The sequence below is a fragment of the Bombina bombina genome, chromosome 5, assembly GCF_027579735.1.
Source record: "Bombina bombina isolate aBomBom1 chromosome 5, aBomBom1.pri, whole genome shotgun sequence".
Classification (NCBI taxonomy): Eukaryota; Metazoa; Chordata; class Amphibia; order Anura; family Bombinatoridae; genus Bombina; species Bombina bombina.
Window position 1 is genome coordinate 572,830,352 of NC_069503.1, and position 17,567 is coordinate 572,847,918.

The 17,567-nt window shown below is 38.9% G+C and overlaps 1 protein-coding gene across 1 annotated transcript in view; it reads right to left on the reverse strand.

Moving 5' to 3' along the window:
- LOC128660591 (inter-alpha-trypsin inhibitor heavy chain H3) overlaps positions 1-17,567 on the reverse strand; it is a 372,698-nt gene that overhangs the window by 105,011 nt on the left and 250,120 nt on the right. The window lies entirely within an intron of this gene.

The following is a 17,567-nucleotide window of genomic DNA, read 5'->3' on the forward strand; positions in this document are numbered from 1 at the left end:
AAGTAAAAGCAAATGGAATGCTCTCCAATCCATTCAACATTAGGAGCGGCACTAGACAGGGATGCCCCCTGTCACCAATTCTATTTATCCTCTCTATGGAGGTAATTGCAGCACACATCAGACAAAACCAAGAGATTAAGGGCATCTACATAGGACCACATAACCTTAAAATAGCAATGTATGCAGATGATGTACTATTTACAATCTCGGACCCAATTCACTCCGTTCCAATAATCCTCAAAGAAATTGACACTTTCGGCAGCTTCTCAAACTTCTCGGTTAACAAACAAAAGTGAGAAATTTTGAATATATCTCTACCGCAACACATGTTTCGATCAATCATGACCAAATGCCTCTTAAATTTACACAATAAATCTCTTAAATGCTTAGGTATTCAACTTTCATCCACCAATTCACAACTCTTTGATGAGAATTATCTCACTCTCTCGTAAAATACATATAGACTTACGCACATGGGCGACGAAACCGATCACTTGGTGGGGAAGCACTCAATGTATTAAGATTACCACCTTGCCCACGATCTTGTATCTTTTCCAAACACTCCCCGTTCCACTTCATAAATGGTACATTTCGCAATTACAAAAACACATTAATTCATTTATATGAAGGAAGAGTAGACCTAGGATTTGCAGAGATAGTAGAGATAGTATGTATAGAGCGTATGGCATGGCGGGTTGGGCCTACCATGTATAGCAGATTATCATGATGCATTGACATTACAACGTATTCTGTCTTGGTATAGATCCAGAGATACTAAAGCTTGGGTTGCGATAGATTCCTACATCTTCCAGGTCCCAGAGGTGGGCACACTGTGTTGGGTGACTAGAGACCTCAGATCTCCTCAATGTACAGAGATGGAGATACACAAATTTATTTTTGAGTTATGGGACTCAATAACACTGCGAAGGAAACCCATCTCTATTACCCGTTCCCCACTCTTCCCAATCCCCATAAATGCAGAGCTGATAGGAGGCTTAGATAAAGGCCACCAGAGTTTAACAGAATGGGGCTACACTACTCCTATTCAGGACTTTAATAAAAACTGTAAACTGATAGAGAAAAAATTACAGAGGTGGCAGAAGGTAGATACTCTAGCTGGTTAAAATATTCTCAACTAGTACATTTCATAAACACATCCCCCCATAAAAAAGACTTTCTTAGACCTAAAGCCCTTTGAAAGCTTATGCACTAAACAAGAGATCACAAAAAATTCACTTTCATTGGCCATAAATCTCCTACAAACAGAACATTCACTATGCCTCCCCTCGTGGGCTCTTAAATGGCATGCCGACCTAGGGACTACCCTGACCAAAAACGAGTGGACAAAGATTTTTTCTTATGCTCCAAAAAGGCGTCGACATCCCCTCAATAATTAGAATTAAACTTCAAAGTCCTGATGCGTTGGTATCTTACCCCTTCTCGGCTACATTCTATATACCCAAATGCGAGTGATAAGTGCTGGCGAGAATGTGATCAACGAGGCAATTACCTCCATTTGTGGTGGAATTGCGTTAAGATCAGACCCCTATGGCTCACAATAGAAAAGCACTTCAATCCTTATTAACAGAGGAATTTTCCCTAACGCCCAGAATTGCACTACTTAACGAGCTACCAAAGTTCCCATGCAAACTGAGGCTCACCATATTGTAAATAGTTATAACTGGTGCCAAGTCTCTAATTGCCTTGTGTTGGAAAACACAATACTCCCCGACATTCACTAATTGGACAGATAAAGTATCAACCCTGCTTACGCTAGAATATGGCTACCTGAAAAGGAAAAAACGTAACTTCCTCGCAGACACCACATTCCTTTGGGTAGACTCTCTTGCATATACCAGCACAGTCCCCACACCATGAGACTTACACTATGGTGTGACATATTATCACAGACCAAAACATCTTCCTTTTACACCACACCCGCCACAGGGTACCCTATCCAACTTAACTCCAACGTATCCCTTTTTTGAACCCCCGCTACATGTAAAGATACTATCTATTCCTCTGTCCAAACCTTCCTTTTCAACCTCTCCAGTGTAGTTGAGACCTAATTTTACAAAGAATATATGGATGTAAGGATAATCTACCTCTCATGGAAAGTAGATCTATGTTAAGAAGGGAAACAAGAGGATAGGAATTAAACTGAAAAAAAAATGGACACAAATTAAGAAACTTTTTTGGAGGCACAACGATGAACGAACTTTCTTCTACATTTCTAAATTTCTTATATGTATCTAATTTTTTATGCTTTTAAGTTTGTTTAAATGTTAAACTTATCATCTAATGCTCATAACAGGTGTTAATACAACAGCAAAGTTTATGACAAAATCCAATTGTAAACACCAGCATGTAACTGTTATTGTCTGGCAATAAAAGATGATTTAAAAAAAAATGCTGACTCCATTGCGCTTAGTGGGGCTGGAAGAGGAGAAGGCAGTCGGGTAGTGAATACAATGCCAGTTGGGTTCTTTGTCCTGCTTAAAGTGGGTTTTCCTGGAGAAACGTTATGTCTCCCTTAAGTCTGGTAATGTCTTGTATTAGGTGGGATCTCTTTTCTGGAGTATTGAGACCCTTAGTATTCAGGGTTAGGAGGGAAAAGTTTCTGATGTTGGCCATACTCACGCCTAGATTACAAGTTTTTCGGTAAAGACCTGCGGTGCTAACGAGCCTTTTTTTCCAGCGCACCCTTAAGACAATGCTGGTATTACGAGTTGTCTGAATGGCTGCGTTAGCCTCAGAAACGGGAGCGTTGAGCCAAATTTAGTTCGACTTCAACCCTCAATACCAGCTTTGCCTACAGTAGCGATAAGCTGGAAAAATGTGCTTGTGCACGATTTCCCCATAGGAAACAATGGGGCTGAGCTGGCTGAAAAAAAACTAACACCTGCAAATAAAGCAAGTAGCTATGAACCCCTAATCTGCTGCCCCCAACATCGCCGACACCTATATTATATTTATTAACCCCTAATCTGCCCCCCCCAACGTTGCTGCCACCTACCAACACTTATTAACCCCTAGTCTGCCGACCGGACATCGCCGCCACTATAATAAATGTATTAAACCCTAAACCGCCGCACTCCCACCTCGCAAACACTATAATAAATTGTATTAACCCCTAATCTGCCCTCCCTAACATCGCCGCCACCTACCTTCAATTATTAACCCCTTATCTGTCGCCCCCAATGTCGCTGATACTATAATAAAGTTATTAACCCCTAAACCTAACCCTAACCCTAACACCCCCCTAACTTAAATATAATTTAAATAAAACAAACTAAAATTACTATCATTAAATAAATTTATCCTATTTAAAACTACATACTTACCTATAAAATAAACCCTAATATAGCTACAATATAACTAATAATTACATTGTAGCTATTTTATGATTTCTATTTATTTTACAGACAACTTTGTATTTATTTTAACTAGGTACAATAGCTATTAAATAGTAAATAACTATTTAATAGCTACCTAGTTAAAATAATTACAAAATTACCTGTAAAATAAATCCTGTTAAGTTACAAATACACCTAACACTACACTATCAATAAATTAATTAAATACATTAACTACAATTATCTAAACTAAAATACAATTAAATAAATTAAACTATAGTACAATAAAACAAACACTAAATTACAAGAATTTTAATCTAATTACAGCTAATCTAAACCCCCTAATAAAATAAAAAAGCCCCCCAAAATAATAAAATGCCCTGGCCTATACTAAATTACAAAAAGGGCTTTTTGCGGGGCATTGCCCCAAAGTAATTAGCTCTTTTACCTTTACCCACACACCCCTACTCTAAAACCATCATATCCCCCTTAAAAAACCTAACACTACCCCCCTGAAGATCACCCTACCTTGAGCCGGCTTCAGCCAACCGGCCACCGATGCGCCAGAAGTGGACATCCGGAGCGGCAGAAATCTTCATCTGATTGGGGCAGAAGAGGTCCTCCAAGCGGCAGATGTCTTCATCCAAGCAGCATCTTCTATCTTCAATCAACCGGAGCGGAGCGGAGCCATCTTGAATCCAGCCGACGCAGAGCCATCCTCTTCTTCCGATGTCCTAATGCCGAATGAAGGTTCCTTTAAATGACGTCATCCAAGATGGCGTCCCTCGAATTCCGATTGGCTGATAGGATTCTATCAGCCAATCGTAATTAAGGTAGGAAAAATCAGATTGGCTGATGTAATCAGCCAATCGTATTGAAGTTCAATTCGATTGGCTGATTGGATCAGCCAATAGAATTGACCTCACATTCTATTGGCTCATCCAATCAGCCAATCGGATTTAAATTCAATCCGATTGGCTGATTAAATCAGCCAATCAGATTTTTCCTACCTTAATTCCGATTGGCTGATAGAATCCTATCAGTCAATCGGAATTCGAGGGACACCATCTTGGATGACGTCATTTAAAGGAACCTTCATTCAGACTTAGGACATCGGAAGAAGAGGATGGCTCCGCGTCGGCTGGATTCAAGATGGCTCCGCTCCGCTCCCTTTGATTGAAGATAGAAGATGCCGCTTGGATGAAGACATCTGCCTCTTGGAGGACCTCTTCTGCCCCGATCGAATGAAGACTTTTGCCGCTCCGGATGTCCACTTCTGGCCCATCGGTGGCTGGCTGGCTCAAGACGGCTCAAGGTAGGGTGATCTTCAGGGGGGTAGTGTTAGGTTTTTTTAAGGGGGGATAGGGTGGTTTTAGAGTAGGGGTGTGTGGGTGGTGGGTTGTAATGTTGGGGGGGATTTTATTTTATTTTTTACAGGTAAAAGAGCTGATTACTTTGGGGCAATGCCCCGCAAAAAGCCCTTTTAAGGGCTGGTAAAAGAGCTGATTACTTTGTAATTTAGTATAGGGTAGGGCATTTTATTATTATTTTTTTTTTTTTTTTTTTTTTTTATTAGGGGGTTTAGATTAGGTGTAATTAGATTTAAATTCTTGTAATATTTTTTTGTTTTTTGTAATTTAGTGGGGGTTTTTTTGTACTATAGTTTAGTTTATTTAATTGTATTTTAGTTTAGATAATTGTAGTTAATTTTTTTAAATTAATTTATTGATAGTGTAGTGTTAGGTATATTTGTAACTTAGGTTAGGATTTATTTTACAGGTAATTTTGTAATTATTTTAACTAGGTAGCTATTAAATAGTTATTAACTATTTAATAGCTATTGTACCTAGTTAAAATAAATACAAAGTTGCCTGTAAAATAAATATAAATCCTAAAATAGCTACAATGTAACTATTAGTTATATTGTAGCTATATTAGGGTTTATTTTATAGGTAAGTATTTATTTTTAAATAGGATTAATTTATTTAATGGTAGTAATTTTAGTTTGTTTTATTTAAATTATATTTAAGTTAGGAGGGTGTTAGGGTTAGACTTAGGTTTAGGGGTTAATAACTTTATTATAGTAGCGGCGACATTGGGGGTGGCAGATTAGGGGTTGATAATTAAAGGTAGGTGGCGGTGATGTTAGGGAGGGCAGATTAGGGGTTAATACAATTTAGTATAGTGTTTGCGAGGCGGGAGTGCGGCGGTTTAGGGGTTAATACATTTATTATAGTTGCGGCGATATCCGGTCGGAAGATTGGGGGTTAATAAGTGTAGGTAGGTAGCGGCGATTAGGGGTTATTAAATATAATGTACGTGTCGGCGATGTTAGGGACAGCAGATAAGGGGTTCATAGGGATAATGTAGGTGGCGGCGATGTCCGGTCGGAAGATTAGGGGTTAAAAAAATTTATTATAGGGTTTGCGATGTGGGGGGCGTAGGTTTAGGGGTTCATAGATAGTTTATGGGTGTTAGTGTACTTTATAGCACTGTAGTTAAGAGCTTTATTTTCCGGCATTAGCCCATAAAACTCTTAGCTACTGACTTTTTGTTTGCGATTGGAGTCTTGGCGGTAGAGGCTCTACTGCTCACTTCTTCCAAGACTCATAATACCCGCGTTAGGCAAATTCCATAGAAAAAATAGGATACAAAATTGACGTAAGGGGTTTGCGGTAGCCTCGAGTTGCGGAAAAAAAGTGAGCGGTAGACCCTTTCCTGCCTGACTCGTAATACCAGCGTTAGATAAAAAGCAGCGTTAGGACCCCTTAACGCTGCTTTCTAAGGCTAACGCAGAACTCGTAATCTAGGCGTTAGTGTTTATGAGGGGGTGGGTGAGGGAGAAAAAAAGGGGGGTAGGGTTTAAGCAAAGAAGGGGAGGAGTATAAAAGTTTTAAAGCAATGAGGAGAGTTGGGAAGGTTGTGTTGTGGGGTGGTTTATTTAGGGTGAACAGGTGTATGAATGGGAATAGGTATGGAGAAGATTTAGAATGTGGTTGGGTATCTAGCGTTTGGGAAAAGGAAAGTTTTACAGTGAGGCAATCAACCTCGCCGCTGACTTGTCCTAAGATAAATATGTGTGTTAACTAGGTCTTGGGTGTTAGTTGGGACAGGGTTTCCCCCAAGGCATAAGTTAGGGTGTGGAGAACTGGTACCTGCTATATATAGGGAGGGGCCATGGGCCAGCTGGCACAGCACAGATTAATTTTGTCATAAGAAGCCCTGAAAAGAAATACTAAAATAGGAACAAAACAAGTAATAACATCTGAGTATGCATGTAATACAAAACAATACTACAAAATGACTGTTAGGATATGTTTAGTTGTTTTAGAGAATACTACTATTACAGCTTACTGCTTTATGCAGGACCACTCAGTCTCACACCTTACCTCGGATTCCCACAGATTTAACTTAAGGGAACCCTGATATGCTCATTGATCTGAGGGTCACTACAGCAGGGTAGCTGAGTGAAAACGGAACCTTCACGCAACAATAACTGCTTGCAGCAGAAAAGAGAGTAAGTCTTATAGGAATGTGAATTCAGCAGTAGTGAAAGAGTTAATTAGTGCAGGTGCCTTGATTCAAACACACAAGCAGTGAAAATAGTTTATGCAGCAGGCTTTAGCAAACACACTGAAATTCACACAGTACTTTGTTATATAAATAAATCAACCTGTGGGCATTTTGTAAACCATACTTTGATAATGAATATTAGTTATTTCCAAACTTGTTCAATCAGAGTATAATAAGCTGTGTTTATCTCATGAAACAGATAAAGTATAAGTTAAAGCAAACAGTTCATTTCAAGCAGAATGAAGGTTAATTGTTATAAAGATTGAATTATGCTTAGGCAGTCCGTTAATGAATGATGGTAGCTGTATGAATCTTTGTCACAGTTATTTGTTTGCAATTTGATAAGTAGCAGTAAAAGGTTTAATGCATATTTGATATCTGAAGTGAGTATGAATATCCAGCAAGTGAAAGTTTCACAAATAATGTATGGCAAGGGTAAGTGTAATGAAGTTGCAGCAATACACACAGTTCATACAATGCAATATATACAGACCGGTAATAATGGAGATGATATTAGAGCAGAGCAATACTGTTACCAGACAGCAACAAGTCCCAGCGGTATCACAGTGAGCCTGGCAGAGAACCGCGGCGGGAGAATGTCGGGCGTGATGTCACACGCTGCAGGGAACAACCTCAATACAGGAGAGAGATTGAGAAATCTCTCACTGAATAAACGGAGAAAATCTTCAGGCACAAAAGAGCATCTGCAGGTTGATTCAAGTAGGCAGAAACTCAGGGTGACTTTAGAAAGCAATAAGTTGAAATACAAAGTTGTATAAACGGCTAGGTCTCTTCTGAAGCAGCTTGTCACTGAGCAACAAATTACCAAGCAATGAGTTCTGTTGGGAAGAGCCTTAAATAGGGGTAGTGAGTTCACATTCTTAAAGGTACAGTGTGAGAAGAGATAAATCCCTGACAGGGCACCCCCCCCCAAGGAGCCGCTCTGCGGATCAAGGACCAGGACGATCAGGATTTCTACGATGAAACAAGGAGACAAGACGTGGTGCAGAGACATTATTGGAAGGCTCCCAAGAGTCCTCCTCAGGACCAAACCCTTTCCAACTGACAAGATATTGAAGTTGATTACGATGGTAACGAGAGTCTAGGATAGACTCAATCTCATATTCCATGCCATCAATAACTGAAGGATCCACCGTCTCATTCTGAGTCGAGTCTCTGATTGTACTGTACGGTTTCAAAAGAGAAACGTGGAATGTGGGATGTATCTTTAGAGAGTCTGGTAGCTTTCTGTTTGACCTTTTGTATTGGATAAGGCCCTAAATATAGAGAAGCGAGTTTTTTAGATGGAACTTGTAACCGTAAATGTTTAGTGCTTAACCAGACTTTGTCACCAATCTTGTAAACTGGGGGCTTGGATCTACGTAGATCATAATGGTGTTTCTGAACAGCCTGAGCTTCTAGTAAGACTTGTTTCAATGTTGTGAAATTGGTGGCAATGGTGTTAACAAGATCATTAACTATAGGCATGTCGGAATTGTTGATCCGATTTGGGTAATATGAGGGATGAAATCCGTAGTTGATGTAAAATGGTGTCATTTTAGTTGATGAATTTACGGCATTATTATGGGCAAATTCTGCAGTAGCAAGTAGAGAATGCCAGTTATCTTGTTGTTGAGTGCAGTAGCAACGAAGGTACTGCTCTAATGTTTGATTTATTCTTTCTGTTTGACCATTCGTTTGTGGATGATAAGCGGTACTCAAACGTTTAGTAATGTTAAGAGAGGAGCACAGTTGATTCCAAAACCTTGAAGTGAATTGCGTACCTCTATCTGTGGTAATTGTTTCAGGTAGACCATGTAGTTTTACTATGTGATTCAAAAAAAGTGAAGCAGTTTCTGAAGATGTAGGCAATCCTCTATGTGGTAGGAAATGTGCCATTTTAGAAAATAAGTCCACTACTACTAATATGGTGTTATAATTAGCTGATGAAGGTAGATCAACAATAAAATCCATAGCAATCGCTGTCCAAGGTCTGTCTGGTACTGGTAAAGAGAGAAGGTAACCATAGGGACTCTTATGCTGATGTTTCTTAGTTGTACATACCATACAGGAATCAATATACTGTTTAATAGTATCATGCATCTTTGGCCACCAGTAATTCCTTTTAATCAAATGAGCAGTTCTATGAACTCCAGGATGACCAGCCAACAAAGAGTCGTGAGCAGAGGTAAGTATCTCATTCCTGAGAGAAGGAGGTATATATAACAGAGTGCCATGGTAGTATAAGTTGTCTGAATGTTTTAGTACATCCAAATGATCCAAAGATGAATCATCCTTTAAATGTTCTTGTAAGATGGTTTTAAACTCAGTTGTTAAACAAATAATTCTATCCGGAGGTATGATAGATGAAGGAGAAACCACATCAGTAGGACGAGGGTCTTTTCTAGAAAGAGCATCAGCTTTCATATTTTTGGATCCTGGTCTATAAGTTATGACGTAATCAAAACGAGAGAAGAACAAACTCCATCGAACCTGGCGAGCAGTAAGGGTCTTGTTTGATTTTAAATATTCTAAATTACGGTGATCAGTATAGATGGTGATTGGATATGTTGCACCCTCTAGGAGGTGTCGCCAAAACTCCAAAGCTGATTTGATTGCAAGAAGTTCCTTATCACCAATTCCATAATTAATCTCTGCTGAACTCATAGTTCTAGAATAATAGGAGACAGGATGCAAAGGTACTTTTTCAGAACGTCTTTGAGATAAAACAGCCCCCACAGCAAACTCAGAAGCATCGACTTCTAGCGTAAATTGACATGTGGGATCTGGAAATTGTAAAATAGGGGCTGAGACAAATTTAGTTTTTAGAATATTAAAGGAATGATCAGCATCTTGATTCCAAACAAACTTAACTTGCTTACGTGTTAGCGTAGTGAGAGGTCTGACAATAAGAGAAAAATCTTTAATGAACTTTCTATAAAAGTTTGCAAAGCCAAGGAATCTTTGAACATCTTTTTTATTACGTGGAATAGGCCAGTTAGTGATAGCTTCCACTTTGCTTGACTCCATTGAAATTCCAGCTGGTGAGATGCAATAACCAAGGAATGATATGGTGTTTGTATTAAAAATACACTTTTCAAGCTTTGCATATAGATGGTGTGCCCTTAAACGTGTTAATACTTGTTTGACATGTACAATGTGAGCCTGTAGAGAATTTGAATAAACCAAGATGTCATCCAAGTATATGACAATACAGACATCTAACAAATCATGAAAGACATCATTTATAAAACATTGAAAAGTCGCTGGGGCATTGCACAACCCAAAGGGCATTACAGTGTATTCATACAAACCGTATCTAGTACGAAATGCAGTTAACCATTCATCCCCTGCCCTCATCCTAATCAAATTGTAAGCACCTCTGAGGTCAAGTTTAGTAAAAACTGTGGCACCTTGTAAACGTTCAATAAGTTCAGGTATGAGGGGCAGGGGGTATCTGTTCTTTTTTGTGCATTTGTTCAACTGCCTATAATCGATGATGGGTCTAAGACTGCCATCCTTGTTTTTTACAAAGAACATTGCTGCAGCTGCAGAGGAGGTGGAAGGTCTAATAAAGCCTTTTTTCAAGTTATCATCTAAATATTCTTTTAAATGATTTAACTCTGGCTGTGACAACGGATATATATGACCATATGGTATGGAGCTTCCAGGTATAAGATCAATAGGACAGTCATAGTCTCTGTGTGGAGGTAAAGACTCAGCCTCCTTTTTGTCAAAAACATCAGCAAATTCACTATAACATTCTGGTAACTTATGTTCAGTGATATGACAAAGTGTGTGTACCCCAAAACAGGATTGTTTACAGTGGTTTGAATCAAAAACTACTGATGCTGTGGACCATGATATAGTGGGATTATGCTTTATTAACCAATTCAGTCCAAGGATTAGTGGATAAACAGAAGATGGAAGAACATCAAAACAAATAAGCTCTGTGTGTCCTGAAGGGGTAACCACTTTGAGTGGGATAGTGTGGTGAGTTATGGGACCAGAGCTAAAGAATGAACCGTCAACCAGACGAATAGCTAGTGCAACACTCTTTTTTATTAGTGGAATGTGATTATTAACAACAAAAGTGTTATCAGCAAAATTCCCAGAAGCCCCAGAGTCAATTATGGCCTGAACGTTTATCTTCTGATGGGACCACTGTAAGGAGACATAAATAGATAGATGAGATTTTATGCTGTCAACCAAGTTAACTGTATGGTTATTGAATGAAGTCTTACCCTTCTTTTGTCGAATCAGAGAGGGACAGTCCCTAACTGCATGGTTCTTTTCAGCACAGTATAGACATAAGTTTAGTAGCTTGCGCCTAGCTTTCTCTTCAGGTCTCAAGGGTCCCCTAATAACTGCAACATCCATGGGTTCTTCTATGGGTCTAGTGATTGCTGTGGAAGGAGTTGAGTGATGATAATTGGGGGTTCTTCTGGTGGTATTCTCTGAATAAGATCTTTCTGACTTCCTTTCCCTAAGTCGACAATCAATGCCAATAGAGAGAGTCATCAATTCATCCAAGTCCTCTGGAATCACACCCCTTGCCAACTCATCCTTAACTGCATCATTGAGTCCCAGACGGAACTGATTGCGTAGAGCAGGAATATTCCACAGGGTGTCAGGAGCCCATCTTTTGAATTCAGTAATGTAGTCTTCTACCATTCTTTTGCCCTGCCTTAGAGACCTAATGGCAGTTTCAGCAGTATTTTTTCTATTGTGATCTTCATATAAGAGAGACATAGCAGAAAAAAAATCTTCTAGGGAATTTAGGATAGGATCATTTTTTTCATAAAAAGCATTGGCCCAAGACCTGGCCTCACCTCTGAGAAATGAAATTACAGTTAGAACTCTAATCCTGTCAGTTGGGTATGACTTAGGTTTCAAAGTAAAAAGCAGAGTGCAGGAATTCCTGAAGTCCCTAAACATAGCTCTGTCCCCAGAGAACTTTTCAGGTGGACTAACAATGGGTTCTGGGGTTGACTCAACATTAGGAGTTTTGTTAGCAAGATGATCATTAATACATTTTTTTATATTCTGATTCTCTAGTTGTATATCCCTTAAGCCTTGAATCATGTGATCCATACTCTGAGCTAAAGAACCAACTCTCCTGGACAGTTCACTTACATCCATGATTTTAGCTGTTAGTAGTATTCCTTTTTTAAGGCTTGGTAATATGTTAGGATATGTTTAGTTGTTTTAGAGAATACTACTATTACAGCTTACTGCTTTATGCAGGACCACTCAGTCTCACACCTTACCTCGGATTCCCACAGATTTAACTTAAGGGAACCCTGATATGCTCATTGATCTGAGGGTCACTACAGCAGGGTAGCTGAGTGAAAACGGAACCTTCACGCAACAATAACTGCTTGCAGCAGAAAAGAGAGTAAGTCTTATAGGAATGTGAATTCAGCAGTAGTGAAAGAGTTAATTAGTGCAGGTGCCTTGATTCAAACACACAAGCAGTGAAAATAGTTTATGCAGCAGGCTTTAGCAAACACACTGAAATTCACACAGTACTTTGTTATATAAATAAATCAACCTGTGGGCATTTTGTAAACCATACTTTGATAATGAATATTAGTTATTTCCAAACTTGTTCAATCAGAGTATAATAAGCTGTGTTTATCTCATGAAACAGATAAAGTATAAGTTAAAGCAAACAGTTCATTTCAAGCAGAATGAAGGTTAATTGTTATAAAGATTGAATTATGCTTAGGCAGTCCGTTAATGAATGATGGTAGCTGTATGAATCTTTGTCACAGTTATTTGTTTGCAATTTGATAAGTAGCAGTAAAAGGTTTAATGCATATTTGATATCTGAAGCGAGTATGAATATCCAGCAAGTGAAAGTTTCACAAATAATGTATGGCAAGGGTAAGTGTAATGAAGTTGCAGCAATACACACAGTTCATACAATTCAATATATACAGACCGGTAATAATGGAGATGATATTAGAGCAGAGCAATACTGTTACCAGACAGCAACAAGTCCCAGCGGTATCACAGTGAGCCTGGCAGAGAACCGCGGCGGGAGAATGTCGGGCGTGACGTCACACGCTGCAGGGAACAACCTCAATACAGGAGAGAGATTGAGAAATCTCTCACTGAATAAACGGAGAAAATCTTCAGGCACAAAAGAGCATCTGCAGGTTGATTCAAGTAGGCAGAAACTCAGGGTGACTTTAGAAAGCAATAAGTTGAAATACAAAGTTGTATAAACGGCTAGGTCTCTTCTGAAGCAGCTTGTCACTGAGCAACAAATTACCAAGCAATGAGTTCTGTTGGGAAGAGCCTTAAATAGGGGTAGTGAGTTCACATTCTTAAAGGTACAGTGTGAGAAGAGATAAATCCCTGACAATGACAATAATAAACTAGGCTCATTAAGTTCTAGTGTAGAATGTTCTAGTCCCTTGGATGTAGGGGAAATATAAACTTATCCACAACATGTGAAAGTTCAATTTAACTGGTTAAGTAAACAATTAAATAAGAACTCAACAGTAAAAATTATAGTTAACACTCCCACTGAGGAAGGTGATAGAAAGTCCAGGAGGGTCAACTTTTAGATTCTTCAGCCTTGATCAGGGATGTCTGATTGTCCAATCTCTGGGTTTTTAGGTGTGCTTTGAGGTGGGTCTGAGTTGATCGAGATACCTAATTGCTTGCAGAATTCAGGTAATTCCGACTGGTTGCGAAATGTGGTCTGAGTTCCATTCTTGGTTGCTATATTACTAACCTGGAATCCCCATGTGTAAGGGATTTGATGCAACTGCAGCTCTGTTGTGATGTACTTAAGGTCTCTTCTCTTTTGCAATGTTGCTGGGCTTAGATTAGAGAAGATTTGTAGAGGGACACCAGTGTGCATTACCTTTTTGATGATTCTTGCCTTATTAGCAATCTCCTCTTTGTCCTTAAAGTTCAAAAATGTAATAATCACGTCCCTGGGGGGTACTTTAGGAGATTATCTGGGACACAGAGCTCTGTGTGCTCTTTCTAAGGGGATAATTGTGGAGCTTGGGCTCCCCTTCAAGGTGCAGAACAAGTCTTGGGGTTATCCATCTAATACTGTAGGATAAATCGACTCGGGTATACCTCATATTCGTAAATTGTTCCTCCTGCCCCTGTTGTTTATCTTCTACTTTGTTGAGCAGGAATTGAATAGTCTCGTCATGTTTATTTAAAATTTGTGAATGTTCTTGCACATTATTTTGAAGGTGGTGGTGATGTTCTTCTAGTTTCTGGACTTTTTGGTTGAATTTGTGTAGGTCTTTTTTAATGTCTCCGAATAAGGTTCTCATTTCAGATATTAATGAGTTAATATCTTCTTTTGTGGATATGATCCCAATGTCCTCCCTAGTGAGAAATTGTTGTGGGGATGTTCCTGGGTTGTGTGTTAATGTGGAGGAAGTAGTTTGCCGTTGTAAAGATGGGGGAGAATCCTGATTTCCCTCAGATAACATCGGGCCTTTTTAGGAAGCTGTTCATAGTGGAATTCCTGATAAGTCTAATTTTGTCTGCCTTTTGGCGGCCATGACTGCGTTATCCCCTAGTAGGCAAGAGAGCACATGCAGCGTGTCAAAGAGAGATATGTAGTGGTAGTTGTATAGTTAAATGTCCGTCCAGAGTATAGCCGTGAGGGTCGGCAAGGGGTGGGTCTTTCCAGCTGGACAGGCACTAATGGAGCTGGCTGCTACGTGAAAGTGCTTTCAATTTTTGTCAAAAATAGTGTTAAGGGTTTTTTGCGAGAGCGCACCAAAATTATACTGTGCAGGTATAATTTTGCTACGGCTACTGCTGAATACTGCTACTGCTGAATACTGCTACTGCTGAATACTGTTGAATACTGCTAATCTGTTAGCTGATAAGGCTTATGTATTTTCTAGCTTGTTCCTAGATATTGGAAGCACACTTTTTATGCAGTTTTTTTACAATCAGAGTCTCCTGTGCTTGCTTTATGTGTAGTTTTGTGGTAGTGGGTATGTTCGGATTGTTCAGAGCTGTTGTGCTGGTGTTAGAGAAGCTTTACCTTGTGCCCCGTGGTCTCACAAACCCCCTTCTTTTATAGATGTTTTTTACCCCTCCTCTAATTGCCTTTGGGGGACTGGTGTGTGGCTACTTGAGGACTCTTACCCTGTCAACAATGCTGGTTATGGGGTCCTCTTTTGGAAGAGCTAATCACCGCCGAGTTTGCGCGATCATCGCAGGGCTCCGCAAATTTAGTCCCCGGCTTCTGCTCCGTGTATGCAGCGATGTTCCAGGGTGGATGCGTCCGTTCATTTAACACCCAGATTTTGGGGCACAGTATCCTCTGTATCTATGAGGTGTCTTTTGGAGGAAGGAGAGGTCCTTAGTGTTGCAAGGACCCAAGAGAGCTCAAAAGTCAGTGGCTAGGTCTGGGAGCCATAAATTATTTGGCCATTCTCAACACTGGCCAGGCTCAGCTGCTGAGGCTTATGTATTTTCTAGCTTATTCCTAGGTATTGGATGTACACTTTTTATGCTGTTTTTTTACAATCAAATTCTCCTGTGCTTGCTTTATGAGTAGCTTTGTGGTAGTGGGTTTGTTCGGATTGTGAAACTAGGTAGAGGTAGGCTCTAACTCGACAGACTACATGTATAGCACTCTAGGGGGTTAATATAGGGTATAGTTCTGGATAGTATGAAAGACCTAGTTCCTTTAGGCAAAATAGAGTTACTGATGGTCTAGTGAGTTTGCGTGTTCCACGTTAAAACATAACTTTTATTGAGTCAAACTTAATATAAAACCCTGGAAATAAAATTAAAAACACACTTAGATGCTAAAGACTCAGTGGTCGGCCTGTTCTGTATAAGTAAATTCTAGCCAGGTGGGTTCTGGTTAATACTGGAAACCTTTCTAAAGTATTATTGCAGCAGGTTAATGAACCTGATGCACACTTATAACAAGAGGTCCTGTAAAGGTTGTGTGTTTATATCCGTGTAATGGACCTAACAGAGTCAGATATTCTGAAATAGTCTTAAATAATATTAATCTTGATAAGACATTACTTGGTCATACACAACTGTTACTGTGTGTTTCAATTAAACCTGTGGTTAATACAGCTCTATTACTATTGTGTTACCTTAATACTGTTTGCTGGTGGATAGTACGCTTTTTATGCTGACATAAGATGATAAGATTACCTTGAATCTTGTTAACGAAGTTAATGGTACTATAGTCAGCAGTTTTAACCTAATGCATTCAAAATGTCAGATTTAATAATAGGTTAATAGTCCACGTCAGCAGCTTATAAACCTATATTTATAATGTAGCCGTTATTATCAATTGGATAAAAGAGATAAATGTGCACTTTTTATATCTTATTTTTCAGGCTGTGTTAATCCTCATTTAATAAATAACATACACACTATTGTTACTCATGTACGGTTCTGTCTTTTCATTTTGAGTATGCTGTGTTACAATTTAAATCACTGATAAAGACACATTTTGCATGTAAATTTGTAACTGTAGTGTGGCAGTTGTTGCCAATGGGTAGCAGAGCTGTTCTCTGATTATGTAAAGAGTTTTAGGTGTCGCTCACTCGAAACACAAAAGCTGTTTAATTTCAGCCCAGTCATGCACTACCGGTTAAACCGGTTCAATTGGGGTTACTGCTAACCACACCACCCGGTATGTAGCCGGTGGAGTGGATGTAATTTAACCGGTAATCTTTCGGTTATATGCCCATATTGTTTATGCAATATTTGGTTCCCAGTTTACCGGTACAATTGATTCTGTGTCGAGTGACAATCAATTGCAAATTTACAGTTACAAATTTACATGCAAAATGTGTCTTTATCAGTGATTTAAATTGTAACACAGCATACTCAAAATGAAAAGACAGAACCGTACATGAGTAACAATAGTGTGTATGTTATTTATTAAATGAGGATTAACACAGCCTGAAAAATAAGATATAAAAAGTGCACATTTATCTCTTTTATCCAATTGATAATAACGGCTACATTATAAATATAGGTTTATAAGCTGCTGACATGTGGACTATTAACCTATTATTAAATCTGACATTTTGAATGCATTAGGTTAAAACTGCTGACTATAGTACCATTAACTTCGTTAACAAGATTCAAGGTAATCTTATGATCTTATGTCAGCATAAAAAGCGTACTATCCACCAGCAAACAGTATTAAGGTAACACAATAGTAATAGAGCTGTATTAACCACAGGTTTAATTGAAACACACAGTAACAGTTGTGTATGACCAAGTAATGTCTTATCAAGATTAATATTATTTAAGACTATTTCAGAATATCTGACTCTGTTAGGTCCATTACACGGATATAAACACACAATCTTTACAGGACCTCTTGTTATAAGTGTGCATCAGGTTCATTAACCTGCTGCAATAATACTTTAGAAAGGTTTCCAGTATTAACCAGAACCCACCTGGCTAGAATTTACTTATACAGAACAGGCCGACCACTGAGTCTTTAGCATCTAAGTGTGTTTTTAATTTTATTTCCAGGGTTTTATATTAAGTTTGACTCAATAAAAGTTATGTTTTAACGTGGAACACGCAAACTCACTAGACCATCAGTAACTCTATTTTGCCTAAAGGAACTAGGTCTTTCATACTATCCAGAAC